Source organism: Chanodichthys erythropterus, chromosome 10 (assembly GCF_024489055.1).
Source record: "Chanodichthys erythropterus isolate Z2021 chromosome 10, ASM2448905v1, whole genome shotgun sequence".
NCBI classification, from domain to species: Eukaryota; Metazoa; Chordata; class Actinopteri; order Cypriniformes; family Xenocyprididae; genus Chanodichthys; species Chanodichthys erythropterus.
Genome location: NC_090230.1, coordinates 18,201,993 through 18,209,781, shown reverse-complemented (window position 1 = coordinate 18,209,781; position 7,789 = coordinate 18,201,993).

Below are 7,789 nucleotides of genomic sequence, written 5' to 3'. Positions count from 1 at the left end.
CATCAAAAACCTTAATTTCTTTTCGACTGAAGAGAGAAGGACATGGACATCTTGGATGACATGGGGGTGAGTAAATTATCAGGAAATTTTAATTTGAAAGTGAACTAATCCTTTAAAATAACAATATTTGTATTTATTATATCATTAATTTGATAAAAAATATATACAATTATTTAATGTGATTAATTATTACCATTCCCAGTGGTCCAGTTATATTAGTAATATTATAGTAAAATATTTTAATATCATATTATAATAATATATTTTAGTAATATTTTATGCTTTTCATTAGCATTTGGATTACCTGGATATAAAATGGATGGGCTACGATCAAGATGGAAGCTGAATGAATTGCATTAAAGGGACTTTGTTTAAACTGATAACTTCTTTCCATTAAAAGTAGTAGTTCACTCTGTGAAGTGAAAGTCAAATATGGTAACCCATTCTCTGAATTTGTCCTCTGCATTTAACCCATCTAAGTTGGTGCACACGCATTAGGAGTAGCGAGTAGTGAACACACGCACACTGCAAACCAGCCATTTTGTTGTGGCACACAGGGAGCGATTGGGGTTAGGTGCTTTTCTGCTGGTATTGAGAATCAATCCCACAACCTTCAGGTTAACTCTATAACCATTAGGCCACAGCTGCACAGTGTGTTTGTTGTTTGTTTGCATCAAGCAATGCAACATTGTTCTATCCAGTCGTTTTATCTGATCACAGTCAATTCAGACTGCAAACCCAGAATCCCAGATAAAACATATTTTCTTGGTGGCGCTGCAGACTTAATGCAGCACCAATGCTTGAACTCCTACAGACTCCTGCTGCACTCATTCAAACGGCTCCTCTCACACACATACCCTCTCATTCACATAAAATCCCATGCTGCTTTCATAAACACACCCAACCGTACTCCTTGATCTCCAACTTCTGATATGTTTCAGTCATCAGTGCATGATTGTACCCAGGAGATCACAGACATCTATTTTCTGTCTCCTACAGTTGAAGAATGATGTCATGGGTTCAGGTATTCTTTGAGAACAGAAGGGCGGCTGTGGAAACGGAGCCAGCTCAGGTTTTCTGTGCAAGGCCTCTGTCAAGCGGGAGTCCCCCTGCTTTTTCTCTGTGTGTGGGTGGTCTGGTCTGGGTCTCCTCAGGATATCGTCTGGTTTCAGACCCTCCCGCTCCTCCGACATTAAGTGGCGAGGAGGGAACATGATTAAGTCCAGTTTGGGTTTTATCGTGTAATGCTAAAACAGTCCTCGCTGGAAAAATGCTTGGTGAAACCGCAAAAAGCTGTGTTAAAAAAACATACACATCCTATTTTCCTATTGTAAAGCTTTGAACAATCAGCAGTGGGAGAGAAGACTGCTTCTCAGCAGGGATTTGCAAGAATTCTCATGACTCAGAAAGAGAAAGGAAGCGAAAAAGAGAGAGTAAAAACAAGAGGAACTGAACAAAAGGCCACGATGGAACGGCGCACAGAATGAGAGATGATGAAAAGGTCAAGGTGAAGCATTTCGCATGGCCAAGATCACATGCTGTCATCTGCCATATTTCAAAGAGAACCATCTTCCACTGTCCATTTCGTCCAGCTGCTCTGGGGTCAGTTATAGTCGGAGATTAAAACATCCACAACCATTACTCCAAACGCACACAACGCAAGCCGTACAGGTGCATGCAGACACATGCTTCGACGTCCAGAGGGTACGACAGATTCAAGCAGTGTTGGGTGTGTTGCTTTGCTCACTCTCTTCAGCAGATGAGTAAATGAGAAGGTCTGTATTATATCATTCTTCTGCTAGGATGACCCTAGGGCAGGGCTGGTACTGGTGTCTCTTCCATCTCCCACTCTGTGTTTAAGCTGATGTTTATGGCGGCCCACTGACCCAGCGGCTCCACGTACAGACCCTTGCATACTTACCTAGTCTCCACCCGGTAATCCAGCACACCTGTGCTATGCAGGTCGTATAAGGCCTGCAGGCCGCTAAAGCACTGACCAAATGTTCCTGGTTACAATTCTATAGTATTCTGAATAAATAAATTAAAAATAAACACTACAAAGAAGTCATTAATTTTAAATGATACAAGTGAATTTAGGCATCAGAACATTATAGAACACGAAAATGGATATTTATTTTGATATTCACTAAAGATTTAAAAGTGTTGGTAGTTTTTAAAGATTCACTTTCAGTGAGCATTTGATGACTGCAAAAGAATTTAAAAATAGGGGAATGATCATAAAAAATTGGGCTAAATGACCAATATTTATTACCTGATACCTATGGAGTCACATACATCACATGCTTGGGGGGAAAAAACATGATATCGTGGCCATGAATTAAGAATTTTATGTAAATCATGGTCGTGCTGTACTAATTTGATCCCACATTTTAGTTAAGTCGTGGTCACGATTGAACTTAATTAAAACGAGGGAACAAATTAGTACAATGTGACCATGAATTAGTGCAACATAGCCATTTTTTAACTAAAATGAGTGAACGAATGAATACAATTTCAGAACTGATTTTTAATTTGTGGCCACAATATCTACTGCAGGGCTGCATCAGTATCGATACCATCACGACACATTTCGTCTTCATTTTGAACAGTTTAGTCTAGCGTTTTATCATTTAGGGTTTTTTCAAATAAAAAAACACACCTTTTTTCTGTTTTGCAATTTGATTGATGCTACACTCTATATAAAGGTTAAAATAAAGGTTCCAAAATGTTTTTCGCAGCTATGCCATAGAAGAGCCATTTTGGGTTCCCCAAAGAACCTTTTAGTGAATAGATTTTAGTCAGGCAATTGAACGTCATATTGAATTTAACAGGGATGCAAATGAGTCTGTGAGGGATAGACTTACAGTCTTTACAATGGCAAGCACTGTATAAAGGTCCAAGATCATGTAATTTTCACAACTCACAATTTTTTTTTATCTGTTTTGTGAAGTTTTTGTAAATTAAATGGGCTAACCTTACTCACCTTCAAGCCATCCTAGGTGTATATAGCTTTCTTGTTTCAGACGAATATGACTGGAGTTATATTTAATAAAGGCCTTCTGAAGCTAAGCGATGCGTTTGTGTAAGAAAAATATCCATATTTAAAACTTTAAAAACTTAAATAACTGACTTCCGGCAGACGGCCATACACACGTCGACTTGAGCCAAAAGAGTCAAGGTTGATTTATACTTCTGTGCCGGAGTCCCCTTCACCGTAGGCTATGTGTCAGTTTTTATTCATACTTCTGAGTCGTTGTCTGTGTCGACAAGCATGCAGATCGCTAGTAAGCAGTGTCCATGGTCATGTTGAGTATCAAGACAAAAGCCAAAGAAGAAGCAGCTTGTCATGTACGTTGTCAGAGAAGCTTCAGCAATGATGGCGGCAAACAGGCAACGACTTTTGTTGCAGCTTGACGGCGCGTTTTTCATTCCTATGGAAGTTGAAAAAACTCGCTCTTCTCTGCTCGCTCCATGCCAGTTTTTTTTTTTACCTGAGGGAGGGGTTCTAGCAGACCAATCACAGCGCTTGCGGTCCGCATGGAATTGATGCGTTGTTATATTTTTGGAGAGGTGCATGTCAGGCAACGCTGTAGGCTTTGCGTGCTACACAGTAGCTACAGCGTACATTCAACGCAAAAATATAAATCAGTCTTAACCCCTTACGCGATGTAGGAGTATCACAAGCTTTAACACCTATTGCTGTTCAAACAAATAGAGCTTTGCAACAAACACAAGCTCCTCTTCTCTTAGATCGAAATCCGACATTTCTCTTTAAAAATTCTTGTTTTAGACTTATTTTTTTCTATCGTTTTAGACTTCTAATTTGTGACTGTTGTTTTGCTCTGTCCTCTGTGCTTCCGCATTTGTCAGTGTATCATGTGTCAGGTCAGAGTTCACTCTTTTGCCATAAGTAGACGTGCGTTCGGCCATCTTACGGAGCCATGTGGCTATCTTGATGATGGATAGTTGCACTTTTTTGGGCTTCAAAATCTCATTCTCTGTTTACTGCCATTATAACACTTAGGAGAGCTATGTACATTACATTATGTAATATAACTCTGATTGTATTCCGTCATTGTATTAGAAACAATATCACTGCCCACTCACAATTGCATGTGTGTTTTGAAAACATTATCCATATAAAACTGTCCTTTACAGACAAAGCATTATGAAATCATTTACTTTTTTGTTTGTGATGGAGCTACTGTCAGATTCAACACAGTTGACTGTTTCATCTTTCAACAAAAGTTTCTTTGCAAACTCTCCATAATACTGTGCCTCATATACAAAACAAAATGCTCCGAACAAACATACAATCCTCCAACGTGATCCAGGACGCCATTAAAATAAACCACCCACTTGTCAGCCGTTAAGAGAATGAATGCCAGTGGGCAGGGCCTATGGTGTGAAGATGTAAATCTATTCGATAATGCCTTGCTCTGAAGGCAGTCATATGCAAATGTATTTGCCCGTGTGACATCACAGATCCCTCAAAATTAGCTGTTTTGGAGATTGATTAAATAAATGCTTCGAGTATAAAGAGGATTTTTTTAAGCTATGAAACTTGTTTAAATGGTACAAAGACCTCTTATATGTCAAAAGATCAAGGCGAATTTGATTTAAGATAACTACTTTTTTCTTTGGTGGAGAGCATTTTAATCATCTGAAACTTTTTCCCACTGTAAAAAACCTTTTGTGCAATTAAAATATTCCATATTAAAGTTTATTCATGGAACCATTGATGCCAATAAGGAGCTATAATTTTAAAGAGTGTATCAAATGAAATTAAATTAAGTATGTGAAAGTGTCCAAGTACTTTTCTGGGCCACTGTACTTCTTTAATCTGCTTTTACAAGCTTTCATTCGCTTCTCATGGAGTATGATGGTTTGGGGTCTGGAATTCTTTTTTATTACCATACACCCCCATATTCTGTCAGTGGGAATGGTGGCAATTCAGTAATTTGTTGCCTTGATCAGAGCTTTGCAGTTCCTGTGGAAAGCCTGCCATTAAGCAGGGGAGAGATATATATCAGTGTAGAGAAGTGTGTGTACAGAAAGCAGTGCTACACAGGGCGCTGGCCCAGGAAGAACCACTCTATTGCCCTCCACCCACTTCACATTACACACACACATACACACACACACACACACACACACACACACACACACACACACACACACACACACACACACACACACACACACACACACACACACATACTTAAAGTAATCAGAGCTCACTACTGTACTTTATGTTTCTCAGTCAGCCACACAAAGGAGCCCTTCTCCCCTTTGCTGCCCTACCAGAAGAGAGCCGCCAACCACAGTCTGAATGTCCACTTCAATACCTGTTTCCATCTCAATGGAATTAAAGCAGATCAAACTATCAAATACCTAACCAGAAAATGCATGAAGTGAAAACGTTTGAACATTATGTGCTAACATTTTACTGGAAGCCTGTATAATGCATTTGATGAAAAACTTGCTTCTTGACTGTGACTTCAAAAATTATTTTCTGTAAGTACGTTCAACAGCTGTAAAGATGCTGCCAAATGAGCTACAACGTCAGCCGTGTTGCTGTTCTCTGAGTCAGTGATACAGTGCTCATTTTTCATCCTATCTATGAATTTATTTAGAAAAAAAAATACAGCTTTTGTATGATAAGCAGGTTTTAATTAATAAATTAAAGTTAATTTCAATATTTTTGGAAGCATTTAAGAATTAGTTCACTTTAGAATTAAAATTCCCTTATAATTTACCCCCATGTCATCCAAGTTTGTCTTTCTTTATTCAGTCGAAAAGAAATGAAGGTTTTCGAGGAAAACATTCCAGGATTTTTCGCCATAAAGTGGACTTCAACAGTTACCAATGCGTTAAAGGTCCAAATTGCAGTTTCATTGCAGCTTCAAAGAGCTCTACATGATCCCAGCCAAGGAATAAGGGTCTTATAGCGAAATGATAGGTCATTTTCTAAAAAAAAAGTACTGTGTACCGCGGTAGGGTGAAAAACTCCATCTCATTTTCTCCTTCAACTTCAAAATTGTCCGACATCATTGCATTACCTTTTTTTGTAAAGGCCGTTTGGCTTAGTCTTTGCACGTTCACTAAACACCTGCTCGGTACTTCCATCTATGTCACGTGTGACCTTTCCAATGTGATTACGTAATGCATGGTGCATCGCAGAGCTAGGGCAAGATGAGCGTTTGTAGTTAAAAAGTATATCATTTTTTCAAATTCTTTTTTTTTTAAAGAGAATGACTGAACGTTTCACTAGACAAAACCATTATTCCTCGTCTGGGAATCGTGTAGAGCCCTTTGAAGCTGTAATGAAAGTGCAATTTGGACCTTCAACTCGCTGGTAACTGTTTAAGTCTATATTTCTTTCTGACTGAAGAAAGAAAGACATAAACATCTTGGATGACATCTTTCATTTTAATTCTTTAATTTAAATCTTTTAATTTCTTAATATTATTTATTAGACAAAAAAACAGTGAAGCAGTTTTGTTAAAATATTCATGTTATTAATATATTTTAATAAATGAAAAACTTTTCTTTATATAATTTAACCATTTTGTCATTGCAGAGTCCGTTCATGTTAAGTACCAAAAAAAAAAAAATATATATATATATATATATATATAAATAATTGTGTACATTCACTATTTATACGGGTTGTTAAAATTTTATTTAAAACAAAATTTTGTCATGAAAATTAAAATCTCTACACTCCATAAAGTGTATTATAAGGGATCATGAATGCAATATAATGCCTTAAACAGTATATGCAGGCTTACTGCGTTACCAATTATATCGTGCATATGTTTGCTCATAGTTCTCTCTCTATATATGGACTTGTAGTTCACCCTTTTTTGACCTGTCTATAATCCTACAGCTCCTGCCTGAGGCGCATATATACAAGCAGCAGTGTGTAAGTGTCTTTAGACCATTTTGACTGGGCTAGAATGTCTGTATATAATGACCTACATACTACAACCTACAGGTTTATACATTACCCATTCATTCAGTATGGCTGCCTATTGACTTAAGAGTTTAAGGGTTTCGCTTTAAGGCAGGTCAGTTGGTGTGCCGTACATTATTTACTTTTGTAGTTCACATTTCTTGGGCTTTGTAAAGACACAGTGACGAGTGATAGACTTTGAGTATCCAAGGAGCAGCGAAGAACAAACACAACCACGGACTGACATTCCTCCGTACGCAGTCGCTTTCTGGGCTTCCTCTGGGCAAAGCTACTGTGTATTGGAGTGTCAGTTGAGTATGTGGAGCCAGTGTCTGTACTTAGGAGTCTCTGTACATTGACGTTGCTGTGATGGTCCTGCTGTTTTGGAGACCAGATTGACATGCATTTATACAACTCCAGATTCCACTTCTCATCCTCAAAGTCCAGGGACTGTCTCCCAGTCAAAACAACAAATCAAGGGTTGACGCCACTATGGTTCATAGACTTGTGAGGTCACTTTATGTAGCTTAACATCTAGTTTTCCAGTTCGTCCAGACAGTGGACATTCTACAAGGGACACGTGGAAAAACTTAAAAACATGGTGGAAATCAACATCCATTAAAGCACAGGAGGTTCTGACTCTAATAGGGACAGACTGATTAATCCAGAACTAGTAAGAGACCTAACCAGGACTCCAAGGATTTAAGTTTAATGTCAGATATGACGTTTCAGTGCTTAAATAATTCTGACATTTATTCAGACTTTCTCGTTCACTCGCCTCTCAGAAATGCAGTCTTTAATTATCAAAGAAAGGCCTCCACCTAGTGGAGA